Source organism: Solanum tuberosum, unplaced genomic scaffold (genome assembly GCF_000226075.1).
Source record: "Solanum tuberosum cultivar DM 1-3 516 R44 unplaced genomic scaffold, SolTub_3.0 scf00028, whole genome shotgun sequence".
Classification (NCBI taxonomy): Eukaryota; Viridiplantae; Streptophyta; class Magnoliopsida; order Solanales; family Solanaceae; genus Solanum; species Solanum tuberosum.
Genome location: NW_006238954.1, coordinates 2316797 through 2334966, shown reverse-complemented (window position 1 = coordinate 2334966; position 18170 = coordinate 2316797). Strand labels below are relative to the sequence as shown.

The 18170-nt window shown below is 36.6% G+C and overlaps 1 pseudogene; it reads right to left on the bottom strand.

The window, feature by feature from the left end:
- Positions 1–354: 354 nt before the first annotated feature.
- LOC107059617 (uncharacterized) overlaps positions 355–18170 on the bottom strand; it is a 451195-nt pseudogene continuing 433379 nt past the window's right edge.

Below are 18170 nucleotides of genomic sequence, written 5' to 3'. Positions count from 1 at the left end.
CAATCGCACCATGTGGAAATACTTGAGTTACTCTGAATGGCCCGGTCCACTTGGACTTGAGCTTGCCAGGGAACACGCGCACCCTTGAGTTATATAAGAGCACCAGATCACTAGCAATAAATTCACGCTTTTCGATATTTTGATCATGTTACATCTTCATAATCTCTTTATACAAGGCTGAACTTTCATATGCTTTAAGGAAAAACTCATCAAGCTCATTCATGTCATTCAGTCTTTGACTCGAAGCAGTGCTCCAATCCAAATTCAACTTCTTTAGCATCCACATTGCTTTATGCTCTATCTCTATAGGCAAATGGAAAGAATTCCCATATACAAGTTGGTAGGGGGATATACCTACGGGGTTTTGAATGCAGTGCGATAAGCCCATATAGCATCATCAAGCCTTATCGACCAGTCAATTCTATTGGCATTTACGATCTTTTCAAGAATTTGCTTTATCTCGCGATTCGACACTTCAACTTGCCCACTTGACTTGAGATGATATGGGGTTGCTACGCTGTGACGAACACCATACTTCTCAAGCAACGCCTTAAACAACTTATTTCCCTTGGTGTACCAAACTTGGAGAAGATATTCTTTTTCAGGAATGCGGTGACACTCTTTCCCTCATTGTTTGAAAGCACGACTGCCTCCACCCATTTTGATACATAGTCAACCACAACTAGAATATACTTCAGCCCATTCAAACTCACAAAAGGACCCATGAAATCAAGACTCCAAAAATCAAAAAGCTCAAATCACTAATATTGGGTTCATGAGTAGTTCTTGCCTTTTCGAAATTCCTCCTTCGTGTTGGCAACAATCACAAGATTTGGCGAAATCATGAGCATCTTGGTGGATGGTAGGCCAGTAATACCCACTGCAAAATTTTATGGGCAGTTCGGATACCACTATGGTGCCCACCAACAGGCGATGAATGACACGCCTCTAGTATACTCATTATCTCAACCTCGGGCACACAACGACGAATAGTCCCATCAGCACAAATACGAAACAAGTAAGGCTCATCCCAAAAGAATTTCTTCACCTCAGACATGAATTTTTTTCTTTGGTGGAATGACAAATACGACGGAACGAAATCACTTGCCAAGTAGTAAACAAAATCTGCGAACCAAGGGATGAGATCATAAGAAGCAACCAATACTTGTTCATCAGGGAACACATCATTAATCTCAACTCCATCCTCAAACTTGACCATAGAGTCTTCCTCTAATCTGGACAAATGATTTGCAACCTGATTTTTTGTTCCCTTTCTATCCTTTACCTCAAAATCAAACTCTTGCAACAAAAGCACCCATCTAATCAACTTTGGTTTTGCATCCCTTTTAGCCATTAGATACCTCAATGCAGAATGGTCAGTATGCACTATGACCTTAGTACCAAGCAAGTAGGACCTAAATTTTTTGAATGTGAAAACCACATCAAGGAGTTCTTATTCAGTCACAGTATAGTTCTTTTGAGCCACATTCATAGCTTTGCTAGCATAGTAAATAGGATGAAGAATCTTCTCTCGCCTCTGTCCTAAAACTACACCAAGCGCCACCCAACTCTCATCACACATCACTTCAAACGGTTGTCCCCAATCCGGTGAAATAATGATAGGTGTCGAATACAACTTTTCTTTCAACTCTCCAAATGCTCTCAGACAAGCATCATCAAAATCAAACTTATACTCCTTTTCGAGTAACTTGCACAGTGTGTGTGCAATTTTTGAGAAATCTTTTATGAACCTTCGGTAGAAACCTGCATGCCCAAGAAATCTCTGAACACCTTTTATAGAGATAGGTGGTGGAAGCTTTTCTATTACCTCAACTTTGGCTCTATCAACCTCAATACCTTTATGCGAAATCCGATGACCCAGAACTATACCCTCTTTTACCATGAAGTGGCATTTTTCCCAATTGAGCACAAGATTTCACTCTTCACATCATTTTAGTACCTCGGCCGGATGCATCAAACAACCATCAAATGAGTCGCCAACCATAGAGAAATCATCCATAAATACCTCAATCGTGTCCTCTACCATATCTGAAAAAATCGACATCATACACCTCTGGAAGGTCCCTGGAGCATTACACAACCCGAATGACATCCTTTTGAAGGTGAAAGTCTCATATGGACAAGTGTAAGTGGTTTTCTCTTGGTCTTCCGAAGATATGGAGATTTGATTGTACCCCGAATACCCATCTAGAAAACAATACCAACCCTTACCAACGAGACGATCTAGCATCTGATCTATGAACGACATTGGGAAGTGATCTTTTTCGGTCTATGCATTTAACTTGCAATAGTCCATACACTCTCTCCATCCAGTCACCGACCTCATTGGAACAAGCTCATTTTTAGCATTGGGAGTCACCAGACTCATTGGAACAAGCTCATTTTTAGCATTGGGAACTACAGTGATTCCTCCTTTCTTTGGAACACATGGGACTGGGCAAACCCAACTACTATCAGCAATCGGATAATATAAATCCAACATCTAACAATTTAATGATCTCCTTTTTCATAACCTCTTGAATAGGGGGATTTAGTCTCCTTTGATGCTCAATACTTGGCTTGCTGTCTGACATGAGTTGGATTTTGTGAGAAAAAATGCCTGGCTGTATCCCAATAATGTCCGCAATAGTCCATCCTATAGCCCTCTTAAACCTCTTCAGCACAGATACCAAGTCCTTTATTTGTTCTTTGCTTAAATCAGCAACAATGATTACTCGTAAAGTGCTATCTTTCCCCAAGAAGACATACCTCAAGTGGGATGGTAAAGCCTTGATTTTCAGTTTTGGAGGCTCATCTACAGACGGTTTTGTCAGTGGGGAGTCTCAATTCTTTATATCTAACTCCAATCTTTTTGGTTTGGAACAGAATTCGAACCTATCAAGTGCGGCAACTAGCTCATCATACTCATCAATACCATCACTGTCAAAATTCATCATCACTGCTGCTAGCGCATCAACACCTAACCTTTCCTCAATGGATACCTAGATTCTTGCCTCACAACGTGATTCACCACAGATACTGATTTAAGATCACTTTCATGTTTCATAGTCCTACAGATGTTAAAAGTTACCTCCTCATTGTTTAATCAGAACATCATCTGCCCTCTCTCCATATCAACCAACACACGCCCAGTAGCAAGAAATGGTCTCCCTAAGATGATGGGAATCAACCTCATAGTCTAAGATCACAAAGTCCCCCGGAAAGATGAATGACTCTACTTTCATATGGACATCTTGCAACACTCCAATGGGCCTCTTCACAGTTCTATCAGCCATAAGTAAATGCATCGCAGTCAGTTTTGGAGCTCCTAAACCCAACTTCTTATAAATTGGCAATGGCATCAAGTTAATGCTGGCACCCAAATCACATAAGGCCTTCGCAAAAATGCAACATACAGATGGTACAAAGAATGGTGAAAGCTCCAGGATCCTATTTCTTTTGCACAAGTGACCTAGTAGCAATAACACTACGATGTTGCAACCTCTCATCATTCTCAAAACTGACAGCCCTTTTTTTGGTCACCAAGTCCTTCATTAATTTTGCATACCCAGGCATTTGCTCCAAAGCTTCTATCAACGGAACATTAATGGAAAGCTGTTTCAATATTGCTATAAACTTGTGGTATTTTCCTTCTTTAGTCTTTTTCACCAACCTCTGTGGAAAGGGAGGTGGAGGTCTAGGCATGGGAACAACTTTTTGGGTTACCTCTACTTCCTTATCTGTGTCAATTTTCGAATCTTTAGTAACCTCAATCTCATCCTCATCCTTTTCTATCACTCTTTCAACCTCGGATGGCATGGGGGATTAATGGCCTCCTTTCCTCCGCGAGTAGTGATTGTCATACAATGCACATCATTTTTTGGATTCTAGATGGTGTTGCTAGGAAGTGTGCCAGGCTGACGTGGGTTTACAGTGGTGGACAACTGACTAAACTGCTGCTCAAGTTGCTTGATTGACACTGCATGGGCATCAACTTTTTGACCGATTCCAGATAAGTCATTTCGCATCTCTTTCACATTTTTGTCAGTTGCATCAAACCTCTTCATAATCTTTTGCATCATATCCTCAATGCGAGTCATACTAGTACCAACCTCTCTATTACCAGGGGGAACATAGGGTCCAACCTTATCATTTTTGTTGCCATAGTTGTTCCGGTTGTAATTGTTATCACGATTGTAGTTCCTATCCCAGACATAGTTTCCCTCACGGTTGTAGTTTCCATAGTTCCAACCTTGGTTTCCTGATATTGGCGCCAATTATCCAAGTTGAAACCTTGGGTGTTGGTTCGGAAACCCCCAGCAGTTACCAAATTTGCAACCTGCTGATAGTAACATTCCTCAACTGGCGGTGGTGGAGTTCTAGTAAGATAATTTAACGCATTCACGTTTCATGTATCTCTACTCACATGCGTCAATACCAAGCCCAGTTTTATCCTCATTTGTGCCATCTCTTCACGAATGTCATCATTAACTTGATTTGGTGCAGTTTGGATCGCGAACGTACTCCTACCAGTATTTGCCTTTCTAGTGCTCCATGCTTTATTGTTTTGGGAACTCCTCTCAAGTTTTTTAGAGATCTCCTCGAAAGTACACTCACCATATTATACTCCAGCAATAGTATCTAACACAGCCCGACCATTGTCATCTTGTCCTCTATAGGAGTACTACTTTAGTGACTCATCATATATGCGGTGATTCAGAACACTCCTCATGAACCCAGTTGTAACACCCCAAAAAATGGTAGGTTAAACTAGAGCCTAAAGTAAGGATTAAAAACTATAAAATGACTCCCCGTTGATTAGTAGACCATCTAAAATTGACATAGAGGTTTTAGGAGTCAAGGCCTAAGGGACAAGTGCTAAGAAAAAGGGGCAAGCCAAGGCTAAAGGCCAAGGTTGCCCCAAACTTGAGCACACTACCCCAAGCTCCACAACCACCACCACGGATCGTGGTCATGACCATGGCTCATGGGAGGCCTCGTGGAGTGGCTTTGGCCAAGGGAGAGAAGCCACCCAAAACATTAGCCATTGCCTCAAACTTCACGGAAGGGACCACGGCTCGTGGAGCCCTTCGTGAAGGAGACTTGGGCATGGGGGATTGGGGGCTTGAGGTAGCCTAGCTACTGCCTCACCCTTCATGAGCAGGACCACGGGTCATGGTTCACTTGACGGCTCGTGAAGGTGCTCGTGAGGATGCCTTAGGCTCCTTGGCCTTGAGCTCCAAAGACATGGCTACTGCCCCACCTTCATGAGGGGGACCATGGGTCATGGTCCTCACCACGGCTCGTGAAGGTGGCTTGTGACACCTGGGCGTGTACTTTAAGTAGAGGTTAGTTAAGTTAATTCCTATTTTAGTCCAACTTAAGTGAGGTCATTTTGGGCATTTTTGGGGGTAATATATAAGTTGTTTTAAGTCCAAATTCACCCAAAATAAGTCATTACACTCAAATACCCAATTGAAATAAACAACTCCCTCTTTTCTCAATATTTCTCTCTCTAAACACAAGGAAGAAAAAATGAGCCATTGAAGCTAGGGTTTGTGGATTCCAAAGGTTCTTCCCAAAATTTCTTGAAGTTTCATAGTCAAGGTATAGATGCTTTTCATCCTTGGGTAGCTATCACCCAATGATCCCCTTCAAACTATGCTTTTAAGATTTCAAATCCTCCAAATCTAGGGTTTTCAATCTATAGGGTCTCCTTCTAAAACGTTTTCAATTGATTATTTATGGTTGATTATGATGATATATGGTTGGATTAATGGAGTATTGATGTTTTATGATGGAAATCTCCCTTGTACCCATGATTTTCCCTTCTTTCTAAATTGTGAACTATGTATGGCTTGATTGATGATGGGAACTTGATAATTGATTATGTTTACATTGATTAAGTTGTTGAATCACAATATCTCTCTATCTAATGTGATAATTATAGAAGTTAGGGTTGATCTTGATTCATAGCCTTGAAGGGCAATTTGTGAGGGTTTAATAATGTTAATGAGGTTTGTATATGAACATGTGATTCACTTAGATAGTAATGATCCTACGACTATTCTGTAATTGTGGTATTGATGCAAGATCCTTCTTCCCTATACCCTTACACTTGATTATGTATGAACTATATATGTATGTTATGATAAGCTTGTTGTGTTGATTGAACGGCTATTCTCATGAAACACTATGAATGTTATGTGAAAGGTTTACTCACATGTTGAAGATTCTAAGATTGAAAGGACATTCTCACCTAATGAATCAATGAGCTATTATGATGTATGTTGGTTGAGTGCCTAGTGTATTCTCTTATGACCATGACTTAAGTAAAGACTAATATGAATTCTGAAGGGAATTATGCTTAGCACCGAGTGGATATGTGTATGAGATGGGTTCCTTTACGCTAGTAGTTGGGTTTCTAATATGTTTATCTCATGATATGGAAACCTTCACATTAGTAGTTAGGGTTTATAGAGACAATCTCCTTATCCCATAAATATGTGCTCACATAGGTCTTTAGCTAGTGGATATACCTAAAAGCTAATATGTACGTTCTACCTTAGGCAAGTAGGACACCTCTTTTCGGTGTGGAGGTAAAACACCGGATTCCATGTCGCTCACATGGTCTATGTTGGTTAATGCTATTTTCCCTATATGATACGAATATGAACTATGATAAGAACATGGACTTTAATTGTGACTTCTTAAGAGGTACTACTTAGTATGAGTGGGGGTATGGGACTTCAGTTATGCATTGCACAAGTGGGCTTTAAGAGGGGTTACGGTGAGGTTCTCTTATGTTATGTAGGCTTATGGATTATGTATGTATGATATGTATGAATGTTAAGGTTGACTTTACTTGTTACACGTTATGAATATGAATAACTCCTTACTTATGTATGTTGGTTATGGATGAGGCAAAAGTAAGATATGTATGTTGTTGGTGACTTAAATGTGATACTTAGCATTTGGTAGGGTTATGGGATCTTACCTTTGCATTGCACTAGTATGGCTTTGGGTTTCTTATATGTTGGTTTAACTTATGTTTCTTCATAAATGTGCATAATGGCTTTTAAACTTGATAATGGCATGATTTCAACTAAATGTCCCTTTAATGCATGTTTGAAGGATTTTTTGTGCATGGCTTCCATACTTAGTACATTATTTGTGCTAACCCATATTTTCTACATTTACTATGAGTGTAGGTTCCAGTCATTGAGACACACTTCTTCTTTCAAATGAAGCTTGGGTTGACTATTCCCTAGGCTTGGTGAGTCCTCAAGATTCGAGGACAAGCCATTATCCATTTTAGCTTCTATTGTACTTTTTATGTTTGAGACTTTATTGATGTAAAGGGAATTTGACCCTAGTATTCTCTATTGTACTAGATCGTGATTGAGACAAGGTCTAGACTCTTAATTTCGTTTATGAAAAAGAAGTTGACTTCAATTGTAAAAGTTTTAAATTTTTTGCATCATTTCTATGACTTTATGTTTATGATTATGCTAAGGGCTTGTATGAGACCCCTTCGGGGTCAAGTACGACATGTTATGTCTAGGGGGTACCCCTGGGTCGTGAGAAACTTGGTAATCAGAGCACAAGGTTTAGAATGATTCTAGGATGATGTCCTAGAACCATGTCTAGTAGAGTCTTGTTCATGAGTGTGAAGCGCGCTACACTTATGAATGAGAGGCTATAAGATGTTTAGGAACTTTCACTTATTTCATTACTCTTTTGTCATGCCTTAGAGTTTTAACTCTATGAAGTCCTTTTTCTAACCCTTTTCTTGTGCATATAGGATATGACTACAAGAAGGGTGACCGCAAGAAGGATGGAAGAGGAGATTGTGAATGAGGGAGTTCCTCCTGAATTTATTTCCTGCAATCATGATAAAATTACATTAATACCAATACAAAATGGCCCTAGGAACACACAAATCTTAAGTGAAATGTATTAAAAATACAGTAAACTCACAGTATATCAACACCCTCAACTTAAATTCGTTGTTTGTCCTCAAGCGACACACTAAGACTCTAAACGATACTTGTATAGAAGCAAGCATTCAAGCACAAGCAATCACATGGCTCTCTATCCCGACTCTCTTTTCGAGTGCAAATATTTTCTCTTAGACTCAACAAGCTAACTCATGCGGATCAAAATATGACAAATATCGACAAATCAACACACAACATACACTATTTTGCTATCACCAAGGTACCACCTTTTTGACAATGTAACTAGTGCCCTTACTTCAAAAGAAATCCTTTTTTCACACAATGAATATAATTTTGAGTACAAGGATTCATTCAACACTCACGCTCAAAAGTAATTTCATGTACAGTTAGTGCTCAATACCATAGGCTTGCCCCTTATTTTTCACTGCTTAGACTCTTCAAAACTAGTTGCTAAGATCACTATAGGACTTTCTTAGCTTGTAACGTAGGCTCAGGGGTAAGGTGTGGTACATTTGGGTACTTTTTAGTGACTTTCCGCCCTCCTTGACATTACATTGACTTTTTACCTCTTCCTTGACCTATTTTTGGCATCCTCCCATTTTAAGCTCTTTCCCTTATTTCTTTGCAACATGGATGTGACTTTTGACTTTTTGACTCTTAGTTTTTACTTTCTTCTTTTTCTTTCACCTTCTTTTTCTTCTATTTCTTCCAACACTTTTCTTTTGATTCTTTTGCACAAAGTCACATCCTCTTTCATACTTTTTCTCTTTTCAACACTAAACTCTTTTCATACCCTTTTTCCATTTGGTTCCTTTTCATAGCCACCCTCAACTTATGCATTTTGCATTAGTTGAGGTGCACAATGTCCGATGTCGGACCAGGGCCAAGATCAAGGTAACTTTTGGGATTAGCCACCCTCAACTTAGGCTTTTGGCCTAAGTCAAGGTGCACATGTCCAAGGAGGGACCGGGGCCGAGACAATGTTTTTAAGGGAATGTGAGTTAGGTGAATCAAAAGAATTAGTCAATTTTAGGCTCAAATATTTGGATCAAAAGGGAATAATGTTATCATTTGGTTAGATCATTTTAGGCTTAAGTGGACTAATTTGAACAATGTCCTATGATCACTTCCTAACTTCTAGCCTAGATTATCCTAGCAAGACCAACGGGGAAAGTTCTAGATTGGCACAAAATTGTCTGAATGATCAACCATTCTCACACACTCTTGGCACATAGTTTCATTGTCAGTTCAAGTTTTAGCTTAAGTCATGAAATCAAGTTGGTTCTGTATCATGTCATACTTAGAGCCAACACATTCAACTCATTCTAACCTACATATTTTAGCAAATATCACAAATTTTGGACGGGTATCATTTTTCCTTCTTAATTATGCCTTCATGCTTCATTCTTTCACATGCTTCTACACATACAATCCTAACACATGCTAGTTCAACATAAATTAAATAGTCTGTTGGGGAAAAAGAACACAGGCAAGAAAACCCCAAGAGAGGATTATGAGTTGGGTTACTCAGACTTCACCCTATCACTCACAATCCATTTACCCCACCCCCAACATAATAGAGTGCAATTGTCTCCAATGCACAAAAATAAGCAATAAAGAGTAGGGTGAAGGTGAAGCAAACCTATGGCGCAAATGCGCCGAAGACCTCAACAAGCGGGTGGGTCCGATTTCCCGGGGCCCGCTGGATCAACACTTGGTTCACCCTCAGTAGTGCCCACATCCTCTATCAGAACACCATCAGTAGTGCTATCAGTCACTCTAACTGCACCATCAATGGTGCTAACATCATCTCCCACAATAGTCAAGGCTTTTAGATTAAGTTTAACTACATTATTGAACTTTAGTCAAATATTTCCTAATTTTACTTTTTCTTTTGTTTTTGTTTCTCTCAGGTTCCTACTCTAGTGTATGCCAAGTACACCTAGCCAAGGTGAACCGCTTACTCCTTACGATCCAGAATTGAACAGAACTTTGCGAAGAATGAATAACCAAGAAGTCCCAATCAATCCTATCAGAGGAAAGTTAGGTGATAGAGTTGGTTTGTAGCCTCTGAGGGTTGGTAATGAGAATAATATGGTTCAAGGTGAATATCTACTGAGAGATACAGTGAGGTTACATGATCTACCAGGACCAAGACTGCGTGACAACTATAGGGTCAACTTTAATGCTGTTGAATCTGACGGACCTCTTGTTCTACCCCCTCTACCTCCGGGGAATACATTCGTGGTGACTAGAAGTTTGATGTAGATGATTACAGCGAGGGGTTTGTTCTCTGGTTTGGCATCGGAGGATCCACATGCGCATGTTGCTAAGCTGAGGAGTGTTTGCAAAAGTTGTGTGGGTCGACCGGACTTGGACATGGATGTCATTGAATTAAGAGTATTTCCTCTTTCATTGACCGGCGATGCTGCTGTGTGGTTTACTGAGCTCTCTTATAACTCAATTTATATATGGGACCAATTAACTGAGGTGTTCCTGTCAAGATTCTTTCCCGTATCAAAAAAGCTGAACCACAAAGATAAACTCAACAACTTTGTAGCACTACCTAGAGAGTCTGTGAGTAGTTGTTGGGACAAGTTCATTGTTTTCATAAGAGGTGTCCCGAATCACCGTATTGAGGATGAATCGCAGAAGGAATAATTCTATTGAGGTCAGGATGACAATAGTAAGGCGGTGTTTGATACTATCGCTGGAGGTTCATATGGTGAGTGCACTTTTGAGTAGATTGCAGAGAAACTGGAGAAGATTTCCCAAAATAATAAAGTGTGGAGTACTAGAAAGTCAGATACTGGGAGAAACACGTTTGCAGTCCAAGCTACAACTAACCAATCTGCTGATGATATTCGTGAGGAAATGGCTTAGATGAGGACAAAGCTGGGTTGGACCTAAAGCATGTGAGCGGAAGTACATAAAAGGTAAATGCAATCAATTACTTAACCAAGACTCCACCACCACCAGAGGAGGAATATTACTATGAGAAGAATGATTATTTGGTGAATGATTTGATGGGGGTTTCCGAGCCAACGCCCAAGGTTCCAACTCGGATAATTGGCGCTAAGGGCAAGGAAACCAAGTTTGGAACTATGGCAACTACAATCAAGAAGGTCAATATGTCCGGGATGGGAACTACAATCGCGTCAACAACTACAACCGGAACAACTATGGCAATAGAAACAATTGGGTTGGACCTTATGTTCCTCCTCAAAATTGAGAATCTGGTAATTGGGAAGCTAGAGGTAATATGTCATGTATTGAGGATATGATGCAGAAGATGATGAAGAGGTTGATGCGACTGATGAGAATGTATCTGGTATTGGTCAAAAAGTTGATGCCCATGCAGTGTCAATCAAGCATCTTGAGCATCAGATGACTCAGTTATCCACTACAGTAAACCCACGTCAACCTGGCACACTTCCTAGAAACACCGTCCAAATTCCAAAGAATAATGGACATTGTATGGCAGTCACTACTCAAGGGGGTAAGCAGACCATTGATCCACCTATGCCGTCTGGGGTGGAAGTTGACGCTAGTAAAAATGATGATGTGATTGAGGTAAACGGAGAGGCAGAAAATGCGATAGAGAAGGAAGTGGAGATAACCCAAAAAGTTGTTCCCATGCCTAGACCTTCACCTCCTTTCCCACAGAGGTTAGTGAAGAAGACTGAAGAAGGTAAATACCGCAAGTTTATTAGTATGTTGAAGCGGATTTCCATCAAAGTGCCGTTGATAGAAGCTTTCGAGCAAATGCCTGGGTATGTGAAGTTTATGAAGGACTCGGTCACTAAAAATCGGGCCGTGAGTTTCGAAGATGATGATAAGTTGCAACACTGTAGTGCTATTGCTACAAGGTCCCTTGTGCAGAAGAATGAGGATCCTCGTGCTTTCACTATTCCTTGTACTATTGGGTTGCTACATTTTGCAAAGGCACTGTGCGATTTAGGTGCTAGTATCAATTTGATGCCATTGTCTATTTACAAGAAGTTAGGTTTAAGGGATCCAAAACCAACTGTGATGTAACTGCTTATGGCCGATAGAACTGTGAAGAAGCCCATCGGTGTGCTCCAAGATGTACTAGTGAAAGTGAAGTCTTTTATCTTTTCGGCTGATTTTGTGATACTTGATTGTGATTTTGATTTTGATTTTGAGGTTCCCATTATCCTTGGGAGACCATTCCTAGCCACTGGGTGCGCCTTGGTTGATATGGAGAAAGGGCATATGAAGTTTTGATTGAACAATGAAGAGTTAACTTTCAATATCTCTAGGTCCATGAAGTAGAGTTGTGAGCTCAAATCTGTATTTATGGTGACACATATTGTAGAGAGTGGTTCTGAGGTGCCCCTTGGGTAGCTATCACCCAAGGTGCCCCTTCAAACTATGTTTTTAACATTTCAAATCCCCCAAATCTACGGTTTGCAATCTATAACATGGGTCTCCTTCTAAAACGTTTTCAATTGATTATTTATGGTTGATTATGGTTGGTTATGATGATTTATGGTTGGATTAATGGAGTATGGATGTTTTATGATGAAAATCTCCCTTGTACCCATGATTTCCTCTTCTTCCTAAATTGTGAACTATGTATGGCTTGATTGATGATGGGAACTTGACAATTGATTATGTTTACATTGATTAAGTTATTGAATCATGATATCTCTCTATCTAATGTGATAATTCTAGAAGTTAGGGTTGATCTTGATTTATAGCCTTGAAAGGCAATTTGTTAGGGTTTATACATGTTAATGAGGTTTGTATATGACCATTTGATTCACTTAGATAGTGATGATCCTATGACTATTGCGTAATTTTGGTATTGATGCATGATCCTTCTTCCCTATACCCTTACAGTTGATTATTTATGAAGCATGTATGTATGTTATGATAAGCTTGTTGTGTTGATTGAAAGGCTATTCTCATGAAACACTATGAATGTTATGTGAAAGGTTTACTCACATGTTGAAGATTCTAAGATTGAAAGGACATTCTCACCTAATGAATCAATGAGCTATTATGATGTATGTTGGTTGAGTGCCTAGTGTATTCTCTTATGACCATGAACTTAAGTAAAGACTAATATGAATTCTGAAGGGAATTATGCTTAGCACCGAGTGGATATGAGTATGAGATGGGTTCCTTTACGCTAAGCTATCTCCTTATCCGATAAATATGTGCCCACATAGGTCTTTAGCTAGTGGATATACCTAAAAGCTAATATATACGTTCTACCTTAGGCAAGTAGGACACCTCTTTTCGGTGTGGGGGTAAAACACCGGATTCCATGTCGCTCACATGGTCTATGTCGGTTAATGCTATTTTCCCTATATGATACAAATATGAACTATGATAAGAACATGGACTTTAATTGTGACTTCTTAAGAGTACTACTTAGTATGAGTGGGGGAATGGGACTTCACTTATGCATTGCACAAGTGGGCTTGAAGAGGGGTTATGGTGAGGTTCTCTTATGTTATGAAGGCTTATGGATTATGTATGTATGATATGTATGAATGTTAAGGTTGACTTTACTTGTTACACGTTATGAATATGAATAACTCCTTACTTATGTATGTTGGTTATGGATGAGGCAAAAGTAAGATATGTATGTTGTTGGTGACTTAAATGTGATACTTAGCATTTGGTAGGGTTATGGGAGATTAACTTTGCATTGCACTAGTATGGCTTTGGGTTGCTTATATGTTGGTTTGACTTATGTTTCTTCATAAATGTGCATAATGGCTTTTAAACTTGATAATGACATGATTTCAACTAAATGTCCCTTTTATGCATGTTTTAAGGATTTTTTGTGCATGACTTCCATACTTTAGTACATTATTTGTGCTAACCCATATTTTCTACATTTACTATAAGTGTAGGTTCCGGTCGTTGAGTCGCAGTTCTTCTTTCAAGTGAAGCTTGGGTTGACTATTCCCTAGGCTTGGCGAGTCCTCAAGATTCGAGGACAAGACATTATCCATTTTAGCTTCTATTGTACTTTCTATGTTTGAGACTTTATTGATGTAAAGGGTATTTGACCCTATTTGTATTCTCTATTGTACTAGATGGTGATTGAGACAAGGTCTAGACTCTTATTTTTGTTTATGAAAAAGAAGTTGACTTCGATTGTAAAAGTTATTAGTCGTATCTCACTAATATTACCTTATAGATGATATTTGTTAGTATGTTTTTCTTGTCATCTAACTAGATGTGATTTGCACGTGTATTCCACTTAATCTGTTTAGATGTCATATAACTTTTAAATGATTCATATATATTCACATATTTTCACATTTTTTGTGAGTTTTATTAAAAAAAAAGAACTCGGAAAAATTTAAAATAATATATTTTGAAGTTAGAAGATCTTGTTAACTTGATAATACATTTGTAACATATATAATTACTGAAATATGAACTTTTCTTCGTCGAAAATACTGAAATATTAAGAAATAGTTAATTAGTAAAACTAAAGGGCAATATTTACGTAGTAATAACTATTTTTAATCAAACTTTCTGACAATCTAAATCACATAAGTAGCATTCATAAATAAAGTTTTTCTTTTGTCTTGAGCATCAAAAAAACAAATCGTGATAATTCTCTAAGTCTTGTGAAGTTTAATAATTTTGAAAAAATATATTCAGAAACATAGATTACACCACAAGAGAAATTATTAACAAAAACAAATGAATTTAGACTACAATAAAAATTAAACTAATACAAACTTCCCCTGGCATTATTACAAGTCATATGAACTTTGCTTCGTCGAAAATACTGAAATATTAAGGAATAGTAAATAAGGAAAACAAAAGGGCAATGTTTATATAGTAATAACTATTATGAAGCAAATTTCTTGACAATATAAATCACATTAGTTGCATTTATAAATAAAGTCATTCTTCTGTCTTGAGCATCAAAAAAACAAATTGTGACAATTCTCTATCTCTTGAGAAGTTTAATAATTTTGGAAAAGGATATTTAGAAGCATATATCTACATGACAAGAGAAATTGTTAACAAAAATAAATGAATTCAGACTACAATAAAAATTAAACTAATACAAACTTCAACTAGCGTTATTACAAGTCATATAAACTATTATCTTAATAATTTTTGACAAAGATATTCAGAAGCATATATTTACATTACAAGAAAAATTGTTAACAAAACAAATGAATTTAAACTACATCATGTTAACTTCATATATTGGAACATTACATACTAATGTATATACTAAGCAATAAAATAATTATTAATTCATCAAAATTATTTCATCAAGTACTCGAGGTTAAGGAATATACCCTCTTAGGATAGAACAATTATCTTCATCAGAATAGTGGTACCTAATATTCCGCTAAACTTTGAACTTACTTAACGATAATAAATCACATGAAAATTTTAAAACTGCAAGAAGAAGAAGAGTAGAAGATTAAAAATATTGTGGTTGAAAATGAGAGGAAACCCCTCTATTTATAGTCAACAAAGGATAGTATGAACAAGTGTTTTTTGTGTCTTATCTGAAAAGTCATGACCTTTCCGAAAAGTCACAATCCTTTCGAAAAGTCACAACTTATTGAAAAAGTCACAACTCTTTGGAAAAGTTACAATTCTTTGGAAAAGTCACAACTCATCGAAAAATCACAACCCTTTGAGAAAAGTCACAACTCATCGAAAAAGTCACAACTCATCGAAAAAGTCACAAACCTTAGTTAGGGATATTATAGTAATTTAACATTCAAGTTAGGAGTTCATGCTCTTAAGGTAATATAGATATGACCATCTCTTTTGATGAATCTTCCAAGATAATTAAGTTTCCACCTTCATTTTAATGAACTTGTACCAAACTAATGTGAACATCTCTACGATGAACCTTTGAAGAGTATATTGATGATCTTTATCAAAGTGAATACCATATTATGACATTATTAAGTACATGAAAGATGAAAGAAAAAAACAAAAGAAAAAAACTATACTACTCCCCTCTGTCCCAATTTATGTGACTTACTTTCCTTTTTATTCAGTCCCAAAAAGAATGACACATTTCTATACTAAGTAAAAATTTAACTATAAAATATCTATTTTACCCTTAATGAAATGATTTACAGCCACACAAATTTCTATCATTCATTTTGGACCACAAGTTTAAAAGTCTTCCTTTCTTTCTTAAACTCCATGCTGAGTCAAACTACCTCACTTAAAATGGGATGGAGGGAGTAATAAAAAGAAAGAAAGAAAAAATAAAAATGAACATTGAACATCTCCATAGATGATTGTCATTTATAGATTAGGTAAACACCACTAAAAAACTGCCAAAAAATGACGGACGGTGTCGCTTCAAAATGCAACGCCAATTGCCACACTATCCGTCACTTTAAAATAAATAAAAATATTTTTAAAATTATTTTACAAAAGGTGACGGACGACATCTATTAGTCTTTCACTTTTTATGGCCGAATTTTGCACCAAATAAATATATAATCAATAATTAATTATTTTATATAGGTAGCGACACAGTCCATCCCCTTTTATTTAAAATAATTATTTATAAATTTAAAACTAACCATGCCGTCCGTCGCTTTTAATTAATTTTAATTGATTAATTGTTTTTTTAAAATATCGACGGACGGCATCTCTAAGTCCGTTGCTCTTTAGTCAAAATGACTAGTCAAACATTTAAGAAAAGTGACGGACAGTGTCTCTTAGTCTGTTGCTTTTTGGTCAACTATTTTAAAAAAAGCGACAGACAAAGAGACGTTGTCTGTCGCTTTTCTTAAAATATCTTTGAGACAGATGCGACATTTCCCCATTTTTCCTTCTTCTTCCTTTTCTCTTCTCTTCTTTCTCTCTAAGATTTCTGCCGCCGACGCCGCTACTTCCGCCGACGCTGCTGCCGATGACGACCCCTGCTGCTCCATTATCTCTCCATTGTCTCTTTCTCCTTTAATTTAAGGTTAGGGTTTCATAAAATTATTTTTTAAGTTTTTCAATTTGAGTTAGATTTTATTTTGTTAATTAGTGTATTGAATTTGTGTTTAATTAATTGTTAGTTTGAATGATTGATTGTTAGTTAGTGAATGATTTAGGGTTTTTATTTTATTTTAGTACTAGTTTGTATGATTGTTAGTTAGTTAGTGGAATTTTTTGATTTTAGTACTTGTGAATTGAGATTTTTTTTAATTTGATTGATTGTTAGTTAGAGAAGTGTTAATTCGAAGTTAGATGAATTGAAATTAGATGAATTGAAGTTAGATTTAGAACTTGAACTTGAAATTTCAATATAACTAATTAATTCTTCAGTTAGAAGTTTATGTTTAACTAATTTTAGAAATTGGATATATGATGAATTTAATTAGAACTTGCAGTAGTTGAACTTAATTAGAACTTGAATATAACTAATTATTCTTGGCTTAAAATTTTATATATAACTAATTTTAGATATTATATGAACTTGAATTTAGAAACTGAACTTGAACTTAGAATTTGAATATAACTTATTTTTGGATTGGAAGTTTATATATAACTAAGTTTAGAAATTAGATATGAACTTGAATTTAATTATTGAACTTGAACTTGAAAATAATAACTAGCTAATTTTTGGATTTGAAGTTTATGTATAACTAATTTTAGAACTTTGATATGAACTTGAATTTAGAACTTGAACATTGAACTTAGAACTTGAATATAACTAATTCTTGATGACCTCAATTAATTAGAACTTAATGATTGAACTTTCAAGTACTTATTAAAATCTTATTAACCTTAATATATTTGAACTTAATTATAACTTTCAACTTAATTTATAATAACTTGAACTTAATTAGAAATATAATTAATTATTTGAAATCTTAAACATAATTAAAAATTATGAATTAATTTAAGCCTGAACTTTGTAGATCTTGAAATGTAGTATTTATGAACTAATTAATTAGGTATATAAGTAATAATAAATATAATTATTAAGTAATTATAAATATATATTAACAATATAAATTAGTTTGATGTAGTTAAATTATTATTAAATTTAATTTATAATTGAATATCTATATTTTAGTAGATGGATCATTGTTTGTGGATGTATAATATTCATTATGACACTGGTGGGGGTTTGAAAGTTGAGTTTATTGATGGTGTTAGACGTTTTATTGAACATATAATGACACTTGATATTTTCAAGAATAATGGATTGATTAGGTGTCCTTG